The sequence below is a fragment of the Apium graveolens genome, chromosome 6 (genome assembly GCF_009905375.1).
Source record: "Apium graveolens cultivar Ventura chromosome 6, ASM990537v1, whole genome shotgun sequence".
NCBI classification, from domain to species: domain Eukaryota; kingdom Viridiplantae; phylum Streptophyta; class Magnoliopsida; order Apiales; family Apiaceae; genus Apium; species Apium graveolens.
In genome coordinates this window covers 200303472-200329131 of record NC_133652.1, presented here as the reverse complement: position 1 = coordinate 200329131, position 25660 = coordinate 200303472, and the positions used below count along the sequence as shown (strand labels likewise).

Here is a 25660-nt window from a genome sequence, read left to right as displayed (position 1 = left end):
CAGATTTAATTATTTCTTTCTTTATTTATTATTTATTATTTATTTTAAAATGATTAATTATTTTGATAATTAATCAAATAATTTTCAATAAATCATAATAAATTCATTTTAATTCCTAGAATTATGAAGAAATTATTTTTAATTCTGATTTTTCCCAAATAATTATTTAAAAATATTTTAGGGTACAATAATTAGTAAAAATTATTTATATTGAATAATAAATTGATTTATCTGTAATTATCTGATATTAATCAAACCGTTTATCCGATTCGAGCAAAACGAAAGCCCTTTTACTAAAAAAAATGATCTGTTTTCATTAAAAACAATATTAAATCCTAATTTCTCTTAGAAACTAGTTGACTTTTTATATTTATTTAATTATAAGCCTTATCGCGTATAGAGATGAGTCCGATAAATTTCAAAAAATAGGAAACGAGTCAGATAATGATTAGTTAAGCGAATAGCTAGTCGATTTCGATTCCAAAAATTATTTTAAACCTAAATGACTATATGACTTATGTTCTTATGTGTATTATGTGGTTAATCGAGTCTTATCTATTAATAATTATTATACGAGTCAATAATATGCGTATGGGTTGACGATAAGAGCTATATGGAGTCAGTTTGAGACGTGATGAGGATACGGGATGACTAAATAGGTGTATTTCTTTGATAAAAGCAGAGCCAGCAAGGCGAGTCGTGCCGGTGATAGACGACAGTGAAGTACTTGGAGTAAATTGCGTGAAAGGCAAGTTTTTCCCCTATTCTAATTTCAGAATAATGACATTACTTCAGATTCTAATCACACTTGAACACTTTTGATTCCTAATCATAAACACTGATACACAATTGTTATTCTTTCATTCATATTTCATTTCGATTCCCGATTTCTCCTTTTCCGTTGAATTCTCTATTCATATTCCCATAGTTATACATACATATTGATATATTCTGGTATTGGAATATATCAAGGCATACCGATTGTTCTGGTTGCTCCACTATGGACTGGATAGTGACGTTTGGGATTAAGTTTACACTTGATCCTAAAGATCGGAAATTAACCGGATCCTTGAGATGGGTCGCAGAGCCTGGTTACCCGACTGGATCTATATAGTGAGATATAGATCTGCACTGTATCCTGGCTTATCAGGTATAGGTGCGAACTTGTTGTTGAGTGGCATTTATGACACTTTATTACACTCCTTAAAGATTTGAATTGGTGTAAATGTACTCAAGTTGTTGGTGTTTTAATATATTTTCTAGTGTTTTTGCATTTCAGACATTATTCTAAGAATCAAGTGAATTAGCATTATTTTGGTTCTAATATGGTGTTAGGATGATGTCCAAAGAATAAAGCTCTGGAAGCCAACTCGATTGCAGCGAGAATTAAAGAAATTCGGAAGTTTTTCCAAAAGCACGGTGCGCCTGCGCTGGTCTAGCGCGCGGCCGCGCCCATTTGTCAGAAAGCCAGCGCGCCCGCGCTGATGAAGCGCGAGATTGCGCCGGGACGGGATCCCAGAATCGTGATTCTAGTTGATTTACAATTGGAGGACTTCTATCTTCCATGGGCTGCTATATATACTTAATTAAAGAACATTTTCTAGAGAGACAGATATACCAGAGCACAAGGAGAGTCGTAAGAAGACCGGGTTAGAACAATTCAACAAAGATGAAGAAGATCTTATTTTTAATTGTAAATGTTTGTTCTAAGTTATAACTTGGATGCTAGTTTTCTTATTTGTCAACCGTACTCTTGTTTCGTACTTTGTTTTATTATTTATTCAGTATAAAGACTACGTTTAGTATACCATGCTTTCATCGGAACCTACGTTGATGATGAGTCCGATTATGGGCTAATCGTTATCGTGGGGTTCTATTGGATTTATTTATGGATTTTTTTAGTTAATTTGTTTCGATACCTTAGTGTGTGGTGATTGTATGATAACCTAGTATTGGTTGTGCTTATTCGTTTTATGAGCATCACGAACTTATAAGATAGCGTGTTATGAAGCGACAATGAATTTAAGGATATATAACTTGCCATGCTAGCATAGGTTCATGTGTTATTGTTATGAATGGTTCGTAGGTAATTTTAACCATCTTACTTGCCTTATGTAATCACGATAGATAACTTGTGCTTTAAACCTTTATGTTGTCAAATTCTATAGATATATAGGGTCTCAATATAATTGGTGTCTATTTAGCTTCTATCTATTTTGTGGATGTCTGGTAGTATGGTATTCGTGCAACGAAAGTTGGCGTTTATCAGTTTCGTGTTATCTGATTAGTGTCATCACCATTACATGCTAAGGTTAAGAACAATAAAGCTATTGAATGAAGTATTTAATGAAGTTAGAATCCCATGTTTGTCATTTATATTAATTCAACCATTCTTATTTTCTTAGTTATAATCAAAAACCCAATTTGTTATTCATCTTAGCATTGAATAATAGCCATATCATTGGTGCATAAGTGCATAAATTAATTAGTTAACCAAAGTCAGTCTTTGTAGGAATAAACTAGAAATAATTATATATTACTTGTGAACGCGTATATTTGCATGTATTATTAGCGCGTGTTTAGCGACTAACAAGTTTTTGGCACTGCTACCGGGGACTGCAGTGTTAATTTTTTGTTTATGTGTTTTTCATCAGTGATCGTTAAAGTTCACTGACTCGGACATTCTTACTTATCTGTTTTCTTGTCTTATTTCAGGTACTCTAGCGAGCGTGTATGCATACGCGTTCGCAGTCTCATAAGAGAACTCTGGATAAAGCTGAGGAAGAAGTTATAGTGGTTCGAAAGGAAGTTTTTGAGGATAAAGAAAAGGTAGAAGAAGAAGAGAAAATCGAGGAACCAGCTTTAGTAGTGATGGGAGATCAAGCAGAAATTCTTAAGGCTTTGATGGACTATTCTCAGCCTAAGATCAATGATTTTCAGTCAAGCATCATCAGGCCAGCCATCTCGGCTAACGCTTTTGAGATCAAGTCAAGCACGACTCAGATGATACAGAACTCAGTTTAGTTTGGGAGTTCTCCAGCTGAAGACCCCATCATGCACATCAGGGATTTCATCGAGATCTTTGAGACTATTAAGTTCAATCACGTGACTGAAGATGCTATTAAGCTGCGATTATTCCCATTCTCTCTGAGGGATAAAGCGAAGTGCTGGTTACATTCTCTACCACCAGGGTCTATCACCACATGGGAGGATCTTGCTCAAAAGTTTATCACTAAATTCTTCCCTATGGCGAAGAATACTGCAATCAGGAATGCTCTTACTCAGTTTGCTCAGCAAACTGGAGAATCTCTGTGTGAGGCTTGGGATCGATATAAGGAGATGCTAAGGAAATGCCCACACCATGACATTCCTGATTGGATGATTATAAACTATTTCTACAATGGATTGTGTGCTACTTCTAGACCCATGCTCGATGCAGCATCAGGAGGAGCCTTGTGGGCTAAAAGCTACAATGAAGCTTATGAATTGATTGAACTGATGGCTGCTAATGAATACCAGAATCCTTCCTAGAGACTGACTCAGAGAAAAGTAGAAGAAATTTCAGAGTTGGATGCAGCAACTGCTATAGCTGCCCAACTTCAGGCTTTGACGATGAAGGTGGACACTTTGACTAATTATGGAGTTAATCAAATAACTATTGTCTGTGAGCTTTGTGCTGGTTCCTATGAGAGTGATCAGTGCGTTATTTCTAGTGAATCAGCTCAGTTCGTGAGCAACTTTAAGCCATCGCAGCAACCTGTGCCAGCCACTTATCATCCCAACAACCGCAACCTACCTAGTGTCAGTCAGAGCAATGCTCAGAATGCGGTTCAATAGCCTTATCAGCAGTACCCAGCTAAGTAGTACAACCCCTCTGGTTTTCAGCAATCGTAATATGCACCAAGGCAGCAACTTCAGTTGCAACAAGATAATAAAAAATCTTAATTAGAGGAGTTGAAGCTTATGTGCAAGAGTCAAGCTATTTCTATCAAAACCTTGGAAAATCAAATTGGACAAATTGCTAATGCCTTGCTAAATCGTCAACCTGGTATATTACCTAGTGACACTGAAGTGCCAGGGAAGAGGGAAGCTAAGGAGTAGGTAAAGGCAATCACTTTGAGGTCTGGAAAGGTTGTGAATCCCGAACAAACTCAAGTTTCGAATGACGAAGCTGGGGCTAAAGAAGAAGTAGAGCAGCAGGTTGCAGAAGTGGAACCAAGAAAGACTACTGTTGAGCACACTCCACCGCCTTTTACTAAGAGGCTGCAGAAGAAGAAACTGGATAAACAGTTTGTGAAGTTTCTGGAGGTATTCAAGAAACTTCATATCAATATACCTTTCGCTGAGTCTCTTGAGCAGATTCCTAGTTACGTAAAGTTTATGAAAGGCATTCTCTCTCAGAAAGTAAAGCTAGATGATTTAGAGACTGTCGCTCTCACGGAGGAATGCAGTGCTGTACTGCAACATAAGTTGCCTCCGAAGCTTAAAGATCCAGGAAGCTTCACTATTCCACGCACTATTGGAAAAGTGTCTTTTGACAGATGCTTATAGGATTTGGGAGCTAGCATCAATCTGATGCCTTTGTCAATCTTCAAGAAGTTGAATCTGCCTGATCCAAAACCAACTTATGTGACTTTGCAGCTGGCCGACCGTTCTATTGCATATTCGCGAGATATTATGGAGGATGTCTTGGTCAAGGTTGATAAACTCATCTTCCCTTATGATTTCATAATTCTTGATTTCGAGGAGGATAAGGAGATTCCCATGATTTTGGAAAGACCTTTCTTGGAGACTGCCCGAACCTTGATAAATGTGCAGAAGGGTGAGCTTACAATGCGAGTGCTGGATCAGGATGTAATTTTTAATATGTTCAATGCTATGAAATTTCCTACGGAAAATGAGGAGTGCTTAAAAGTGGAGTTGGTCGATTTTGTAGTTACTTTAGAATTTGATCAATTGCTAAGGTCTGATGCCTTAGAGAATGCCTTATTGGGGAATTCAAATAGTAAAGATGACGAAGGAGAGGAGTAATTGTAATATCTGAATGCTTCTCCCTGGAAGAGGAAGATTGATATGCCTTTTGAATCTCTTGGAATGAAGGAATTGAACAAAGCTCCTAAACGCCTCAAGCCATCTATTGAGAAAGCTCCTACTCTTGAGCTTAAGCCTTTACCTGAACATTTGAGGTATGCATTTTTAGGTGATGCATCTACTTTTCCTGTTATTATTGTATCTGACCTTTCAGGTAGTGACAAGGAAAAGCTTTTGAGGATTATAAGAGAGTTCAAATTGGCAATTGGATGGACCATAACAGTTATTAAGGGAATCAGCCCTTCTTCTTGCATGCATAAAATTCTGCTAGAGGAAGGTAGCAAGCCTACGGTTGAGCAGTAAAGAAGACTTAATCCGATCATGAAGGAAGTAGTGAAGAAAAAAAAATTAAGTGGCTGAATGTAGAGATTATTTATCCCATTTCTAACAGTTCTTGGGTGAGTCCAGTTCAGTGTGTACCAAAGAAGGGAGGTATCACGGTTGTTGCTAATGAGAAGAATGAGCTTATTCCTACTCGAACAGTCACGGGATGGAGTGTTTGTATGGACTACAGGAAGCTGAACAAGACCACTAGGAAGGATCACTTACCTCTGCCTTTCATTGACCAGATGCTTGACTGGTTGGCTGGTTACAAGTATTACTGTCTTCTGGATGGTTATTCGGGTTACAATCAGATTTGTATCACTCCAGAAGATCAGAAGAAGACTACCTTCACTTGTCCATTTGGTACTTTCGCCTTCAAACGATTTTCTTTTGGTATATATGGTGCACCAGCCACATTTCAGAGATGTATTATGACCATCTTTTATGATATGATTGGCCAGAATGTGGAGGTGTTCATGAATGACTTCTCTATATTTGGCGATTCTTTTGACGAATGCTTGCAGAATCTTGGACATGTTCTCAAGAGGTCTGTTCAGACCAACTTGGTTCTCAATTGGGAGAAATGTCACTTTATGGTGCGATAGGGTATTATTCTTGGGCACAAGGTTTCTAGTAAGGGTCTTGAGGTGGAGAAAGCTAAGGTGGGGGTCATTGAAAATTTTCCTCCACCGATTTTTGTTAAGGGAATTCGCAGTTTTTTTGGTCATGCGGGTTTCTATAGGCGTTTCATCAAGGACTTCTCTAAGATTTCGAAGCCATTGTGCAGTTTGCTAGAGAAAGATGTCCCTTTCAAGTTTGATGACGAGTGCCTTGCCGCTTTTGAGACATTGAAGAAGAGTTTAATCTTGGCACCTGTCATAATTGCACCTGACTGGAATAAACCTTTTGAGATGATGTACGATGCAAATGACTATGCAGTTGGAGCAGTTCTTGGGCAGAGAAAGAACAACATATTTCATGTGGTCTACTACGCTAGTAAGACCTTGAATTGTGCTCAACTGAATTATACTACTACAGAGAAAGAACTCTTGGCTATTGTCTATAGTTTTGAGAAATTTCGATCTTATCTACTCGGTACGAAGGTGACAGTTTTCACTGATCATGCTGTAATTCATTATCTCGTCTCGAAGAAGGACTCGAAGCCAAGGTTGATTCGATGGGTTCTTTTACTTCAGGAGTTTGAGTTAGAGATCAAGGACAGAAAAGGGATTGAAAATCAAGTCGTTGATCATCTTTCGCGTTTAGAGAACCCTAATGCTACTTCACTGGACAAGACATTAATAAATGAGTCTTTTCCTGATGAGTAGTTGTTTGGAGTGAAAGAGGAAGAACCGTGGTTCGCAGACAATGTGAACTACCTTGTGAGCAATGTCATGCCTCCCGACTTATCGTACGCTCAAAGGAAAAAGTTTCTGCATGAAGTAAAGTGGTATATGTGGGATGAGCCATTTGTTTTTCAACAAGGAGATGACCAAATCATTAGGAGATGTATTCCGTACAGCGAAACAGGGGAAATCTTGCGAGGTTTCCACTCAACGGCTTATGGAGGACATTATGGTGGAGAAAAGACAGCAGCTCGTATTCTTCAAGCAGGTTTCTTTTGGCCAACCTTGTTTAAAGATGCTCATCAGTTTGTTTTGAAATGTGATCGATGTCAACGTATGGGTAATATGTCTAAGAGGGATACAATGCCTCTTAATGTGCTTCTCGAGGTTGAAGTCTTTGATGTTTAGGGAATTGACTTTATAGGGCCATTTGTCTCATCTTGTAACAATCAGTACATCTTGTTGGCGGTTGATTATGTGTCGAAATGGGTTGAAGTTAAGGCGTTGCCAACGAACGATGCCAAAGTGGTGCTTAATTTTCTTCACAAGCAGATATTCACAAGGTTTGGAACTCCAAGAGTCATAATCAGTGATGAGGGGTCGCATTTTTGCAACTGCAAGTTCACCGCTATGATGAAAAGGTATAATGTGAATCATTGCATTGCTACGGCTTATCATCCTCAAGCAAATGGGCAAGCTGAGGTGTCTAACAGAGAGATCAAGCGCATATTGGAGAAAGTTGTGTGCCATCGAGGAAAGATTGGTCTTTGAAGCTTGATAAAGCTGTTTGGGCTTATAGAACAGGATATAAGACTCCGTTGGGAATGTTCTCGTTCCAGTTGGTTTATGGTAAGGGGTGTCATTTACCGGTGGAGCTAGAGAATAAAGCGTATTGGGCTTTGAAGAAATTGAATATGGATTTGGATGTAGCTGGTAAGAAGATGATGCTTCAATTAAATGAGCTCGATGACTTTCGACTTCAAGCTTATGAGAACAACAAAATGTACAAGGAGAAAGTCAAGAGGTGGCACGATCGGGGTCTAGTGCTCAAATAATTTGTGCCGGGGCAACAAGTTCTTTTGTTCAACTCTCGTCTCCATCTTTTTACTGGAAAGTTGAAGTCAAGATGGTCAGGGCCGTTCATTGTCAAAACTGTGTTTCCACATGAAGCGGTGGAGATTTTTGAGAATGATCTGGGCCAAGCATTCAAGGTAAATGGTCAGAGGTTGAAGCATTACTATGGTGACACGGAAAACCGTGAGGTGGTTAGTGCCGTTTTGTTGTACGTTTGATCTCGAGTTTCTACGTCAAGCTAACGACGTAAAGCAGGCGCTTCTTGGGAGGCAACTCAAGTTTATTGTACATTAGTAAGTAGATTAAGTAAGAAAAAAAGAGAAAATCACAAAAAAATCAGAAAATCAGAAAAATTCAGGGCCAACTTCAGAAGCCAGGCGCGGCCATGCTGATCTAGCGCGCGGCCGCACTGAAATTACAGAGACACGGCACGCCCGCGTTGATCTAGTGCGCGGCCGCGCCGATTTGGCAGAAATAGAGCGTGCCCGTGCTGTCCTAGCGCGCGGCCGCATCGAGGTCCCGACTCAGAAAAATAAAAAAAGCAGTTTTGAAGAGGAAAAACAGGATTTTTTCTACAAAATCAATTCCTACCCGAATTTTACTCTCCCACATCCCAAATTTCCCTCTCCAAATCAACCCCATTATTTCCATTATTCCCATAATCAAATCCCACTTCTACTCCATATATAATTCTCTTTTCACCTCCTATAAATACATACACTTATACACAAACTTATTCACCACTTCACAAATTTCTCAAACTCAAATTCTCTCTCAAACACAAACTCTTATTCTCTCTACTCAATTCCAATGGCACCCAAGAGACAAAGAACACAAGTAAGCGGCAACACCACCGATTCTTCTAGTGCGGGTGGTGTGAGGCCAAGGTTTTCTACTCCCGAGGCTGAAGCGGAGTATACGAGGCTTCTCTCGAAGCCTATTATCAAGGAGAGAGGTTTCTGCCATCGAGGAAGGATGGTAAGCTATTGGAGATGATTTTGGAGATGGGCTGGGTTCCTTTTTGCGAGGCACCCGCTGCTGTGCCCATGAGTGTTGTTCGTGAGTTCTATGCGAATGCGAAGGATGAGAAGAATGGCTTCACGGTGGTGCGAGGGATGACTATGGAGTATAGTGCTGATGCTATTAGGAGAGTGATTGAGCAGCCCGCGAGGAAGCCCGAGCAAGACACTTGGAATGATAAGACTCCAGAGGACTTTGATCTGGATCTTATTGTTGCTACACTATGCATTCCTGACACACACTAGAAGATCAAGAGGGGCACTACTGAGTACTCTACTTTCCCGGCTTTCACGATGAACAGGTTTTCCCGTGCAAGGAACGCGTTTATTTGTGCTAACATCATGCCATCTTCGCATGTGCATGAGATTACTGTGGAGCATGCACGGATGTTATGAGGCATTCTTCAGGGCAATTATGTGGATCTTGGGATGGTGATTTATCAGGATATTTTGAAGTTTTTGAGGGGGAGTACCATGGGGTCTATACCGTATGCGTCCGTTATGACGAAATTGTGCGTGGCAGTTGGTGTTCATTGGAAAATACATGAGCAGTTGCAGATCCTGAGTGCTCCTATTGACAACACTACTTTGGCTATGATGCAAGAGTGGGATGGAGGAAAGCCCGATCTAAAGGGCCTTGGTTATACTTTTGACCATCTACCTAGTGGGAGGCCAGCTGCCGGGGCCACCCAGACGAGCAGGATTGCTTGGATATCTCAGTTAGGAGATGAGGCGGGGCCATCATAGCAGGTACATGAGGAGAAGGAAGGAGCTGATGTTGGAGCTGGAATGAGCATGACGCTGTACAGGCGTCTGGCTAGGAGGATGGATGCGATGTATGACATCCATGGTCAGTTTGCACGTGATCTCACCCAGGCATTAGGGACAGCTTTCAGAGCCACCGGCGTTGATATCCAGTGGCCAGTATTTGGTGAGGACTCCGTGTATCCACTTCCAGACACGCCTGACACTCCACCCATTGAGGGTTTGGATCTTGATTCGGATTAGGTATGCCCGATTCCTTACTATTACCTTCATTGAGGACAGTGAATATTTTAAGTTTGGGGGTAGTAGTTTAAGGAATATGTTTGTGTGAGTCACATGTAGTTTTCATATTCACGATAGTTTAGTTCATATAGTTGCATTTTTTCAATAGTTTTTTTTTTATTTTTGGTAGTATTTATGTTAGTTTGTTCATGTAGTTTAATGCATTTGCAAATAACATGATCCCTTAGATAATTTTTCCGACTGACTTGTGATATTAATGCTAGTGTAGTGATGTCGTATTTAGTGATGTTAAGTCTTATCGAATTGATTTGCATGCTAGAGACAACTGTATTTCACTAAGTCTTATAGGTTGCTAAAGTACTAGATCATGGTCATAGTTTGTTTGTTTGTCAAGGTTTAATCACTTGTTTATATTTAGAATTTAGGATATTCTCTTAATAATAATGATATGACATGGATTTTTAGAAATTGGAGAAAAATTAGATTTTATTGCTAGTTGTGTTGGCTAGGTGTCAAATGGCTAGTAGCCGGCTCATATTTATATGAGTAGTCTAGGGTTGAATGAGATGGAACGAAACACACTCGTTTAGAAATTGTGTAAAAAACAAAAAAAAAGAAAAAAAGAAAAAAAAATAAGTGTTATGTATAATTGATCACGAGTGGGCTCTTTAGTACTCGAGTTATTAAGTTCTTAGGGGACTTTGTGCCTAGTGACCTAAGGCTTTTATAGCCTGGGATCCGCTAACCTAACGCTCGCTACATGGGTACTATTGTATAAGTCTTTTGTGGACCTCACTCATTACACGATCAAATAAGCATAAGTGTGTTGTTTTGTTTGAATAAAAGCATGAATCCATATAAAACTCCAATATAAGAATTGAAGTGTTATAAGTTATTTTGAGTCTAGCTTTTATTCTGTTTATAACCTTGTGATTACTTTGATGAATAGTGAGTCATGATTATTGATCTAGTGGCGATAGTATATCTGTAAGCAGTTGCACAACGCACGTCTCTGGTTTGTAGATTTATTTGTGAGGTTTGATTGATCATATGCGAATAACTGCATTTGTTGAGATATTGCTTGTTGATTGGTTTAGTTATTCTATTGGGGATCGTTGCATGCATTTAGTTGTATTCATGCATTTTTATTTCTTATTCTTTGAGTGTGTTTATGTATGAGGACAAGCATCGATTTAAGTTTAGGGGTATGTTGAGTGGCATTTACGACACTTTATTACGCTCCGTAAAGTTTTGATTTGGTGTAAGTGTACTCAAGTTATTGGTGTTTTAATGTGTTTTCTGGTGTTTTTGCATTTCAGGCATTATTCTAGGAATCAGGTGAATTAGCATTATTTTGGTTCTAATACGGTGTTAGGATGATGTCCAAAGAATAAAGCTTCGGAAGCTAACTCGATTGCAGTAGGAATTAAAGAAATTTAGAAGTTTTTCCAGAAGCACGGCGCGCCCGCGCTGGTCTGGCGCGCCCGCGCTGGTCTAGCGCGCGGTCGCGCCCATTTGTCAGAAAGCCAGTGCGCCCGCGCTGATGAAGCGTACAACCGCACCGGGTTGGGATCCCAGAATCTTGATTCTAGTTGATTACAATTGAAGGACTTGTATCTTGCATGGGCTGCTATTTATACTTAATTAAAGAATGTTTTCTAGAGAGACAAATATACCAGAGCACAAGGAGAGCCGTAAGAAGACTGTGTTAGCACGATTCAACGAAGACTAAGAAGATCTTGTTTTTACTTGTGAATCTTTGTTCAAAGTTGGAACTTGGATGCTAGTTTTCTTATTCGTGAACCTTACGCTTGTTTCGTACTTGGTTTTATTATTTATTCAGTATAAAGACTATGTTTATTATTTCATGCTTTCATCGGACCCCACATTGATGATGAGTCTGATTATGGGCTAATCGTTACCATAGGGTTTTAGCGGATTTATATATGGATTTCTTTAGTTAATTTATTTCGATACCTTAGTGTGTGGTGATTGTATGATAACCTAGTATTGGTTGTGCTTATTCGTTTTATGAGCATCGCAAACTTATAAGATAACGTGTTATGAAGCGACAATGAATTTAAGGATATATAATTTTCTATGCTAGCATAGGTTCATGTGTTATTTTTATGCATGACTCGTTGGTAATTTTAACCATCTTACTTGCCCTATATAATCACGATAGATAACTTGTCTTTTAAACCTTTATGTTGTCAAATTCTATAGACATATTGGGTCTCAATATAATTGGTGTCTATTCAGCTTCTATCTATTTTGTGGATGTCTGATAGTATGGTATTCGTGCAACGAAAGTTGGCGTTTATCAGTTTCGTGTTATCTGATTAGTGTCATCACCATTACATGCTAAGGTGAAGAACAATAAAGCTATTGAATGAAGTATTTAATGAAGTTAGAATCCCTTGTTGTGATATATATTAATCCAACCATTCTTATTCTCTTAGTTATAATTGTTAGTTTAATTCTTAGTTCTAATTAAAAACCCAATTTGTTATTCGTCTTTGCATTGAATAATAGCCATATCATTGGTGCATAAGTGCATAAATTAATTAGTTAACCAAAGTCAGTCTCTCTAGGTACGTACTAGAAATAATTATATATTACTTGCGAACGCGTATACTTGCGTGTATTATTAGCGCGTGTTTAGCGACTAACAAGTTTTTGGCGCCGCTGCCGGGGACTGCATTGTTAATTTTTTGTTTATGTGTTTATCATCAGTGATCGTTAAAGTTCATTGACTCGGACATTGTTACTTATCTGTTTTCTTATCTTATTTCAGGTACTCTAGCGAGCGTGTATGCATACGCATTCGCGGTCTCGTAAGAGAACTCTAGATAAAGCCGAGGAAGAAGTTGTAGTGGTTCAAAGAGAAGTTTTTGAGGACGAAGAGAAGGTAGAAGAAGAAGAGAAAATCGAGGAACCAACTTTAGTAGTGATGGGAGATCAAGCAGAAATTCCTTTGTTTATCGGACTATCCGTCGAACAATTCGACGTCAAATCACAACAACAACCACATCACAGTCCAATTCACAATCCAATTCACCAATCCCGACCAGCAATCAATCCAACTTCACAATCCAAATAACCTCGAAATGTATTATTTAACTATTAGTCCAGCAGGTCTGAGACCTATCTAGTCTCTGAGTTTCGGAACAGATTTATGGGATGGCAGTTGGAGTCATCTGGTGTTGATATTCTGATCAGCTGTCTTCACATAACCAATACATATCTGATTACGGTTTGTGGTTCCAGAACGGAACAAATGGTTTTGTGGTTTCTATAGTGGAACAGAGGTTTTGAAAATAAAAGTAGCATGCTAAAATTTGGACTATGGTATACACACAACACATGACTATTGATTTTTTTTTACAGAGCATGCTAGTTTGATATCCAGTTTATATATGTTTTTAATTGATGTGCAACAAGTTATGATTTCTGTTCCGATAATTATTTTACCATAAATTGCTTTATTTGTTATTCATATAGTGGTACTGTTGAGCAATTGATTGCTCACCCTTGCAGAATGTTTTATATATGTATTGCAGATGCCTAGGAGATTCTTCCGTGGTAGTCAGGGCAGAGTTCCAGTTCCTCCTGTGCCAGGCTCCTATGAGGTAGTTGTGTCCAGACCAGATGTGGTCTGTTGAGTTGATGTATTAAGTTAGTGGTCAGGATTGTATAAGGTAAATTGGGTTATGATAGTTGTGTAGCCTAAATCATAATTAAACCTGGAAAAGATCCTGGTAAAGGGGTCATAATTATATTTTATCATTGAATTGAATATATTATGTTTAATATTATTGTTGTTGGTGACGTCAACTCCTGACCTCGAGGTTGAGGCTGTCACAGTAATGGAAGTGACAAGAAGTTGGCTGTTAAGGAAGAAAGTAATAAGAAAATAAAGTCTGAAGGTGTTATGGACAAGGCAGACCAAGGAGAATCCAGTCAAGAATTTCATAATCGGTTTGGCCGAAACAGGAGTAAAAGATTTAGGAGACAGAGTTTTGCCCAAATGAGGTCTGATACTATCTCAGTTGCTTTTACTCCAACTAAATCAGTCAAGTCAACAGTGGATTGCAAGTCCTGTGATAGTAGACACAGTGGTTCGTGCAAAAAGAATGTGCAATATTTTAAGTGTCGTTATAAGGGTCATTATGCATCGGAATGCAACCCATAAACTCCAGAAGTTATGTGTTATAATTGTGGAAAAGTTGGGCATATTACAAGAAGTTGTAGAACGGTTACTCAAGATACTACATCCCAAGGGCCAACATTCAGCACAGCTAGAGGCAGAACTTTCAAAAGGACCAAGAGATCGAGCGTTTAGAATTTAGACGTAGTTGCAGCTGATCAGACACCCATCGGGCTAGAAGAGTTCAACGTGATTTTAGAAACAGAGTGGTTGACCTGTCATAAGGCAAAGATTGATTTTCAGAAGAAATAAATTATAAAGTGTACGGAAGCCAATAGTAAGGTAAGTTTCTAAGAGCAGGAGAAAGATAATAAGTTCTTCCAATCATGCGATAAAAAGGGTTAATAATCCAGGAATATAAGGTAAGTTCACCATATATAGAGATATGAAGAAGAAAGTACTCAAGCTAGAAGAAGTTTGAGTATTAAATAAATGCCCTGGAGTCTCTATAGAGGCCAGTGGAACGAAATAATTAGTTCGATAATTATAAAAGTTATTGGAAAGGGAAGTGATCATACTAGATATATCCCCCTGGGGTGCACTAGTGATGCTATGGGAAAAGAAGGATGAAATTAGGAGATTGTGTACTGATTATCGGGCGTTTAACAAAAACGACGAATAAAAATAAGTAACCTCTATTACGAATTGACTACTTATATGATCTAATTCAAGGAATGTGTTATTTCTCGGGGATTGACTTAAGATCCAGCCTGAGGACATATCAAAGATTGCGATTAGAATGAGTTATGAGCACTGTAAGTTCTGGTGATATTATGTGGATTAATAAGTGTATCAATTATCTATAAGGATTTAAGAAACATGGGGTATAAGGAGTACTTGGATAAGCAAATTGTATTTATTGATAACATCCTCAGCTATTCAAAGATTAAGAAAGTCTGTGTAGAATGCTCAAGGATTTCCCTACGAAGATTAGAAGGGAAGAAACTATAAGCTAAGTTTTCCAGTATGAATTTTAGCTGTGATAAACAAAGGATTCCGATCTTCCATTAAAAATCACCTAAGCAAAGCTGATATAGTAACTGATGCCCTGTGCAGAAGAAAAGGATTGAATGTGATTAAAATCACTGAGGAGTTAATAAAAGAATTGGAAAGAGTGGAATGTGAAGTTCAAACACCTGAAGGTGAGAAGAAGTGAAGACACGAGATTACTTTCCAGCCTTAACTGATGGAAATGAGTAAGAAGTGTTTGAATTTTTGGAAACTAAGTTGAAAATGAGTACCCTCTATCATATTTAGACGAAGGGTCAAAGTGAGAGGACGATTTAGAAGATGTAAAATATGTCGAGAATATATATTTTGGGTTTAAAAGAAAAACTAAGGTAATCACCTGCCATTGATTTAGTTTTTTATGCTAATGGTTATCATGCTAGTAGGGGAGTGCTACCTTGTGAAGCCTTGTATGGACATAAGTGTGTTTCCCCACACTATTAAGAGAAAGTGGGAGTAGAAATGTTGTTAGGTCCTGAATTAATTCAGCACACCAAGGATGTAGTGAGGTTGATTTGGAAAAAGAGTTGAAGCAGCTCGGGATAGACAAAGAAAGAAGGCAGATTTGTATCGGAAGAGTGTGGATATAGAATTAGGATCGTGGGTATTGATAAAAGTTTCACCTTGAAAGAGATTGGTTAGGTTTGATTAGAAGGGACAAGTTGAGTCCTAAATATATGTACCTGTTTGAGGTATCGAGGAAGATCGATAAAGTTGCTCATGGTATTTGCCGCCACAGTTGCAGCAAATTTTATAGTATGTTCTACGTGTCAATGTTAAAGTGATATGTTCTTTTCTCGAACCAAGTCGTTGATTGAGAGCCAAGGGGGCTTACGTCCGAATTTGTTCAGCGTGGAACAATTGATCCAAATTCTAGATCTTTAAGAGCGAGTCCTCGAGAATGAGTTTATGTCTATAATGGGAAAATCCTCGAGTTAAAGAGTCTACTTGGGAGTTAGAGTCAGATATGCTTGAAAAAATATCCTCACTAGTTTAGTTAGATCAGATTCTGAGGACAGAATCTTTGTAAGGGGGGACGGATATAACGACTCACATGATTTCGTATTATTTAAATACACAATTATGGAATTAATAATTAAATAAAATATGTGTATGGGTATTGTCAGCAATGTATGGTGTACTATTATTTTGTGTGTGACTATGGGTGCATAGGGATTTAAATATTGAGTGGTATTGTTTTATTCCACTTTTAAAAGTGGATTTAATGCAAATTTATTTACATAAATATTTGGAATATCTCTAAAATTATTTTTATGGTTTGATAATTATAATAATTGTTTTTGGGATTTTATAAAATTTAGAAATCAATATTTCATCAATTATTTAGTCCTGTATGATTTTCTGATTTCATTTATTTGTAAAATCCGTATTTAATTCCAGAATTTCTTAAAAATTATGAAATTCATATTTTATTTAGCTTGGAATATTTTGAGAGTTTTAAAATTATTTTGGTAATTTTTGGGATTAATTTCACCCGCGCGTTGATTCATTTAATTGATAAGAGCATGTATAAATTTCATTTCAGGAAATTATTTTAAAATTACGAAATGTATGTTTTTATAAACTTCAGGATATTTGTACCCTTTTAAGACTATTTTCGTGATTTTCGTGATTTTCTGAATTTGTTTTATGTGCAACTCGGTTCTATAAATTGTGAAATAGCGAAGCCAAAAGAGGATTATAGTACATTGTTGTTACACCTGTCCCAATTACGAGACACGTGGCAGCCAGGTAGTATAGTTTGAGCCATGTGTTGGTTGCAGATTGGCTAAAAAAACAAAACAAAATAAAAACAACAGCCAACAGATGTGTACAATTGATCTTATCCCGTGTATGTTCATATCTCTCACCCTAACCTCTCAATCTCTCTACATCTCTCGGCTCACTCTCCTTTTGTAGTCACTCTTTCCCTCTGTTCTCTCCCATCCCCGCTTCTCTCTCCACTTTCTTTGCTCCGATCGCCAACTGGCTTTTCCAGTCGTGGCTTCTATTTTGCTTGTATTCATGTATATACTTACACCTGTATGTATATATGTGTTTGGGAAATCATTCGTCTGTAGTTTGCTGCCGCCTTCGCTGGATTACTGTGTTGTGGTTGTTGTTGTGATTTGACGTCGAATTATTTGACGGATAGTCCGATAAACAAAGGAGACGCTGCTTGATTTTCGGAAACGTATCCTGTAAAATATCGGATATTACAGTCAAATGTATATAGTTATGTATAATTATAAACAAAATATTTTTGTAAATTATAGCTATCAATCTGTCTTCTAAAGCGTCGAGTATATGTGTTTTCCGAAAATGAATATCGAGTCGAGTATTGAGTACGTGAACCCTGATTGCTATGTGTATTATAATAGTATACATAAGTACAAGTCGGGAATGGATATCGAATGGGTAGGTTTGTTATTGAGGATATGTCAAGCATACCTAGACGTCTAACATAGAGTATTTCGACTCCTTTAGGTTTTAGTCGGAAGACCTGAAAGTTTACATCAAACTACAGTTAACCTAGTGATCAGTCGACGAGCTCAACGAGGTTCCAAGCAAAGGACCTGAGTGTTGAAGTCGAATCTGGGATAGTTTAATAGTAAGGCGATAAAGTCGAGTGTCCAAGTCAGTCCAAGGTTAAGCAGTATCAGTTGTAAAGCTCTGCAAGGCAAGTAACCCTGACCATTCTTTTATGGTTCATTATATGTGAATAGATAATGCTTTAATCTCGCAATGGAACAGAAACGTTTTAAGTTACATATCCCCTGTAGTTATAAATCATTGTTTTAAACCTGTTTTGGGGAAAAGTAACTTCGAAAGGTATCTATGTCGAATGAAATGATGTGTGAACTAGATTTTCTATGTGTGCTATTAAAATTAATGGTTTTGGAAATGAGATAGATACAAGTGTTTTGAAAACTGGATAAAACGACTATATATGGGATACATATGGGCCAGAGTAGGCCTATTGAGGTGGCGTAAGAGGCTAATTCAGTTGCGCATAATTTATAACCGATTAGTCCAGTAGGTCAGAGACCTAGCTAGTCTCTGAGTTCCGGAATAGTTTATAGGATGGTAGTTAGAGTCGTCTGGTGTTGATAGCCTGATCAGCTGTCTTCACATATCCAACATATATCTGATTACGGTTTGTGGTTCCATAACGGAACAAATGGTTTTGTGGTCCCCGTAACGGGACAGATGGTTTTGTGGTTCCTATAGTGGAACAGAGGTTTTAAAAATAAAAGTAGCATGCTAAAATTTGGACTCTGGTATACACACAACACACGACTGTTGATTTTGTTTTTACGGAGCATGCTAGTTTGATATCCAGTTTATATATGTTTTTACTTGATGTGCAACAAGTTATGATTTCTGTTCCGATAATTGTTTTACCATAAATTGCTTTACTTGTTATTCATATAGTCATATTGCTGAGCAATTGATTGCTCACCCTTGTAGAATGTTTTATATATTTATATTGCAGATGCCTAGGAGATTCTTCCGTGGTAGTCATGGAAGAGTTCAAGTTCCTCCTGTGCCAGGCTCCTATGAGATAGTTGTGTCCAGACCAGATGTGCTCTGTTGAGTTGCTGTATTAAGTTAGTGGTCAAGATTGTATAAGGTAAATTGGGTTATGATAGTTGTGTAGCCTATATGTTAGATCACACAATACTGTAGAAGGGGGTTGAATACAGTGTTACTACAATCAAATCGATTTTGAACACAAGTAACAGTAAACAGATGTATTCAATATGATAAACTTTGTTACAATGGAACTGTTCTCTCTCAGTGATGAACAAATATCACTAAGAGCTGCTAGATTATAATGTATAATCTGCTCGATAATGATAACACATAGAGTGTAAACCCAAAGTTTGTGTTTATATAGTACACAGTTACAAGATAACATCTAATTGATATGGAATATAATTATGTCTCCTAAAATATATCAATCAGATATCTTCTACAAGTCTTTCAGTCTTCTAACTTTTTCCATGCATATTTTCTTTGATTTTAGTCTCGGTCTTCAACTGTAAATCAGTTTCCTTCCTTATATGAAAGTCCTCCCGCACTTAAGTTCTGATATGACCTTAAGTTTTGTTATTAAGATCTGACTTTCAGTAAGTCCTAATTTCAGTAAGTCCTGATATGACCTGTTTGTTAAGATCTGAAAACTAAACATGAATCATATTAGACATGATATCTCAAATATATCTAACAATCTCCCCCAACTTGTAAATTATGTAAAATACACAAGTTAATAGATTTGATGATGTCAAAAACATTTAAGTACAAATACAAATAAGAGTTTAACTAGATAACTAACTAGAACTTACAGTCATTGTAGCTTTTACCAATCTCACTGAGTTAATCTGAATCCATAATTCTTGACAAAGCTTGATATCAGCTTTTCTTCTTTAATCCTCATGACTTGAGACATTTTAGTCTTGACTTGCTTCATTTCTTCATCCTGACTTCCAATCTGGTAGATTGCAGTCCTTAAAGCAGAGATATGGTTTGTTTCTAAACCATCATTGAGTCTTATTACCCTAGGATAAGAAGAATCTTCATTGTAGCACAAACATTTCTCTTTCAGAATCACTTCAAGCTTAGAAGAATTCTTCTTCATTGGAATTTCACTTCCATTTTTTTCAACAATATTAGGAATGAATTATGTAACTCTTGAACCAGAAATTCTTGCTTTATCTCTGATGGTCTTCAATATGAAGTTTGACCATCTCTTGGTAATATCAGACTTTACGTCTAAAAGGTAATGAAAGAATTGAAGTTCTTTCAATGATTTATCTAGCACATCTAATTCTAACATCTGATATGTCCTTCCATCTTCAAGAAAAAGAATCGGATTTTCCTTAACATTGTGCTTGTCATGAGCATCCAGTACCATTTGAAGAGAGATAACCTTAATAAGGTGTTTCTGTGTAACATCTTCAAGTCAGTCAATAGAATTGGATCTCTAGTAGCAACTTCAACTCCTGTTTTGATCTTAGCTTCATCAGAACCTAGTCCAGCCCTGTCTCTTGGTTCTCTAGCATTTAACCCAATAGTCTTGAATATAGACAACAATTGGATTTTCTTTGGATCTGATGGTTTGACATTTTTCCACAGAAGTTTCTTTTTATCAGCTACTTCTATTTTGTCTAAATCAACTTGAGCACTGTCAGAGGTTGACTTGATGACTTTATCAGAACTTGCTGTTTGTGTTATAGCTTGATGTTCTTCACTCCGAACAACTTGAACCTTGTCAGAGGTTGTCTTTGATTCTTCAGAAATCTTCTTTCTTTTCAGAGTTTGAACATCTTTATCTTCAACAAGATCATCATCAGTAACTTGAACCATTTTGCACACTGGCTTTATCAGAATTTGAGGAATTTTCATCTCCAGTGGCTTGATTGGTTCATCAATTTTTCCTTTCCCTTTATCTTTGGGATCAATCTCAGATTATAATCTTGTTTTGGGCTTTGATGCCTCAGTATGCGACTTCTCTTTGATCATAATGTCTTTTTCCTTAGGCCTTGGAGGTTTCTTTGCAACATAAGCTTTTGGCTTTAGATTTTTCTTTTTAGATTTAAATCTAGCTTGTTCCTCCTTGAGATTTTCTAAATCCATTCCTGGATTATGCTTCAGAAATAATCTTCTAGAAATTTCCTCATCAAGTGTCTGAATCTTGGGATCCTTGTAGTAGACTGTTGTCTGCTTCTCCTTGAGCTTGAGAGTTTGCATGAAATTTTGAGAATCTTGACTTCCACCTTGTATCAGAACATCAGGCTTTGTCAGACTTTGCTCATCAGAACTTGATATCAGATTTTGAGTTTCAGTACTTGCTATCAGATTTTGAGTTTGAGCAGCTTTAGAACTTGTCTTCTTTTGAGTAGAAGATTTGCTTGCATCAGTAATTAGTTTCCTTGAAGAAACCTTGCTGCTCTACTCTTTAATTTGAACTTGACCTCTACCCTTGTTAGGGTTTCCCTGGTCATCAGCTTCATCATCTTTCTTCTTCAGTATTTGATCATTAGAGCATTTGGACTTAACTATCTTCTCCCCCTTTTTAGAATCATCTGATAGTAGGAGTGAGAGAAGAAGTTGAACTGAAGATTGGATCTCATCCAATTGAGCCTGTTGAGAAGCTTGATTAGCCAGGACCTCAAAGATTTGGGCCTGTTGCTTCTCTTGAGTTTTCTCAATTGCTTCTACCTTCTTAAGTGTAACTCAGGATATGTCGATTCAAATTCAACATTTTTTGTCAAATCAACACAAATTATTAGTAACCACAATTTTAATCAAAACATTCATCAAGAAATATAGTTCAAGTAGATTAAGTAAAGATTAACAGGTTTCAATGAGAACAATTATATGCATATAATGTGAGATAAACAAAGACTAAATCTTGCAATCAAAAGAAATTTCATTAAAATATCAAAAGAGTACATTTTATAAAATTTGTAGATTACATGCAAAAGATTACAAGATAATCCTAGTCTAAGATTATGACTGTTTTTATCTCACCTAATTATATTATGATTAAATATGACCGTTTCAGTATTTACCACAAATAAGTCAAGTAAAGAATAATGCCACGAAAGCATCAGAGTTTCCATCAGGATTTAATATCAGAACATGACTATTATCAGATTTTAACAGTCATCTAAACATGGCTTCTGAACTCAAAAAGTGAATGTTTGTATCTGTGATTCTTCATACAAATACTGACTTGTTTCTTCAGAGTTTAATCATCAGAACTTCCATAAGAACTTGTCCTCAGAATTTATGCAAATAACACTTAACTGTTTGTCAAAAACAACTTAATCACCATAGTAAATTTTATCATTCATATGGAGTGAGAGTGTGTGCATTAGCAAAATATCAGATAAAGATTAAAGTATGATAAACTTCAGTACATCTTAGAAATAAGGCATAACTAAGAAAAGTGCTTAAAAGATTTTATTTATAATGAAGTCTACTATAGGATAAATTTGTGCATGAGTCCACCTCAACTGTTTGTGCTCATTTTATGCATCATTTAGAATTCTTTTTCACAGTGGCTTCTCAGTGTAAATGAGTCACAATTGCTTATTAGAATTTATTCTATTATCAGAGTATTTCTCCAGTAATCAGAGAATGTGAAAAATCACCAAGAAAAAATTATTTGATTTTCTAATGCATATTACTTAATACCAGCAATGCACTTGGGTCTTCCCTTCCATATATTTACTCTAGATCTTAAAGGAGTACCTGACTTTAATTTTCTTTTTTTTTCTTTTTTTTTTCTTCAGATAAGTGAGGCTTATCAAGCATGTGGTTCATCCTTAAGATTTACTGACATCAGAATTTGACATATAAGAAGCAAGAATATAGTTTGTGACTTAGTAATAAGATACACAAAGTAAATTTAATTAAGCTCAAAATCAGAGTTTGCTTGTGTTAATGAATTTCCACATAAACAACTAATTCAAACATGAGATTTCTAGTATGTTAAAGACTACTAGGTCAGTATCTAGCACAGTAATCCTCATTGGATTGAATAGTCATGGAACATTCAAATCACTATCGGAGTATATAGGTCCACATCAGATAACAATCAGCATTTAATGTATTTCAATTTAAGCATAGATTATATGAAAATAAGACAATCTGTAAATACTGATCATAAAGTCTGATGTATGAGAACTAAAACTAAGCATATTTAGAGAAAGAACCTGAAACCATTCCAAGTTCATTTACCAGTCTTGTAAAAGTAGCTTCACATAGAGGTTTTGTGAAGATATCTGCCATCACATGTTCCCTTATGAAATGGTACCTTATGCTGATGTGCTTTGTCATTGAGTGTTGAACTGGATTACCTGCCATAGCAATAGCACTTTGATTATCACAGTAAATAAGTATTTTAGAAAATTCTAACCCATAATCCAGTAACTGATTCTTCATCCAAAGAATCTGTGCACAACAGCTTCCTGCAGCAATATATTTTGCTTCTGCAGTTGATGTGGAAATTGATTTATGTTTCTTTCTAAACCAAGAAACTAATCTGCCTCCAAGAAATTGGCAGCTTCCACTTGTGCTTTTCCTATCTATTTTGCATCCTGCAAAATTTGCATCTGAGTAACCTATTAGCTTAAAATCTGATTCTCTAGGATACTACAATTCTAGATCAGCTGTACCCTTGAGGTACTTGAAAATTCTTTTCACATCTATTAAATGAGATTCTCTTGGATCATCCTGAAATCTTGCACAAAGACAGGTAGCATACATGATATCAGGTATACTTGCAGTTAAATAGAGTAAAGAGCCAATCATACCTCTTTAGTTAATAATATCTACTGGTGAACCAGTATCTTTATCTAACTTGGTTGTAGTGGCCATGGGAGTGGATGCAGTTGAACAGTCTTGTATTCCAAATTTCTTGAGTAAATTTCTGGTGTACTTGGATTGACAGATTAAAGTACCTTCTTCATTTTTTTTGACTTGAAGTCCCAGAAAATAACTAAGTTATCCCATCATACTCATTTGATATCTTGACTGCATTAGCTTTGCAAACCTTTCACAGAGCTTGGCATTTGTAGAACCAAATATGATATCATCAACATATATATGTAGCAAAAGTAAGTGCTTTCCATGATTGAGGTAGAACCGTGTTTTATCAATTGTACCTCTGTGAAATCAACTTTCCAGAAAGAATTGAGCTAAAGTCTCATACCATGCTCTAGGAGCTTGCTTAAGGCCATAAAGTGTTTTGTTAAGCCTGTAGACATGATTTGGAAATTTTGAATCTACAAAGCCTGGAGGTTGTTTAACATAAACCTCTTCTTCCAATTCTCCATTGAGAAAAGCACTTTTCACATCCATTTGAAAGACTTTAAACTTTTTGTGAGTAGTATAAGCCAAAAAGATTCTTATGGCTTCCAATCTAGCAATTGGTGCAAATATTTCATCATAATCAATACCCTCCTATTGAGAGTAGCCTTTAGCAACCAGCCTTGCTTTGTTCCTTGTAATTATGTCATCACTGTCATTTTTATTTCTAAACACCCATTTTGTGCCAACAACTGATCTATTCTTTGGTCTTGGCACTAGGGTCCAGACTTTATTTCTTTCAAATTCATTTAACTCTTCCTGCATTGCTTGCACCCAATCAGCATCTTGAAGAGCTTCTTCCACTTTCTTTGGTTCAGTCTGAGATAGAAAAGAATGATAGAGACATTCATTTGATGATGCAGTTCTAGTTCTAACACCTGCTTCAGGATCTCCAATTATTAAGTCAGGTGTATGTGATTTGGTCCACTTCCTTGCAGATGGAAGCTGATTTCTAGAACTGGATCCTCCCCCATGATCCATGCTATCTCCATCAGCATTTTCTAATGCTCCCCCTGTAGTTGTGTTCTCTGAAACTTTAGTATTTGAGTTAGATTCTTCAGGATTTGAAGAATCAGAGTTTTCAGAATTATCAGTATTTGGCTCATCAGAACTTGATGAATCGGAACTTGAAGAGCCAGTGACAGGTTCTGATGCTTCTTGAGAGTCTTGAGTTGTGGTGGGACCTTCAGCTTGCTCCCCTGGACACGTGTTCAATTATTATGCACTATCGTTCCGTTTGCTTTCAACTGTTATTTTACACCTTTATATGCATCACCCTATTCGTTTAAATTAAAATTTGACCTTATATATTAACAAGAATGCCATGTGACACCCTCGAATTATCTCATTGATCATACATGTTTTGACGTAACTTTTATTTCAGGATCATGCTAAACAGGAATTTTCTGCACTTGGAACTCCACAGCAAAATGGAGTTGTTGAAAGAAAGAACATGACTCTCATTGAAGCTGCACAAACTATGCTTGATGAAGCAAAGCTACCAACCTACTTTTGGGCTGAAGCTGTGCAGACTGCTTGTTTTACACAGAATGCTACACTCATAAACAAGCATGGAAAAACACCATATGAGATGGTAAAGAAAAAGAAGCCAAATCTGAAATACTTTCATGTATTTGGTTGTAAGTATTTTGTTCTTAAGACTCATCCTAAACAGCTGTCAAAATTTGATCTAAAAGCTGATGAAGGAAATTTTGTTGGATATCCGCTTTCCTCAAAAGCCTTCAGAGTCTACAATTTAAGAACAAGGGTTGTCATGGAATCTATCAATGTATCTTTTGATGATAAGAAGATTACTAGACTTGAAGATTTCAATGAGCATAATCAGTTGAGATTTGAAAATGAAGATTTAAATTCTGATTCTGTAAATTTTGATGACTTAAACTCTGATCCTGTAAGTTCTGACGAGTTAATTCTGATGTTATTGAAACCGTGGTAACAACTCCAAAGGCATGCTCTTTGTAGAACTCTTCCTTGATTGAATTCTTGAACTCAGTGCCATTATCACTTCTTATAATTTTGACAGAATCTTTGACCAATTTATCCAGCTGTTTGACATAATCAGTTAGAGTAGATGCAGTTTCATTCTTCTTGTGCAAGAAATACACCCAAGTCTACCTTGTGAATCATCCACTATAACCATAACATATTTCTTCTTTGCAATAGACATGACATTGACT

At 36.9% G+C, this 25660-nt stretch overlaps 1 non-coding gene across 1 annotated transcript; it reads right to left on the bottom strand.

The window, feature by feature from the left end:
* Positions 1 to 3261: 3261 nt before the first annotated feature.
* On the bottom strand, positions 3262 to 3368 carry LOC141669954 (small nucleolar RNA R71). The gene has a single exon (XR_012554207.1). It is a non-coding gene; the product is annotated as a small nucleolar RNA R71 (small nucleolar RNA).
* Between the last annotated feature and the right edge of the window lie 22292 nt (positions 3369 to 25660).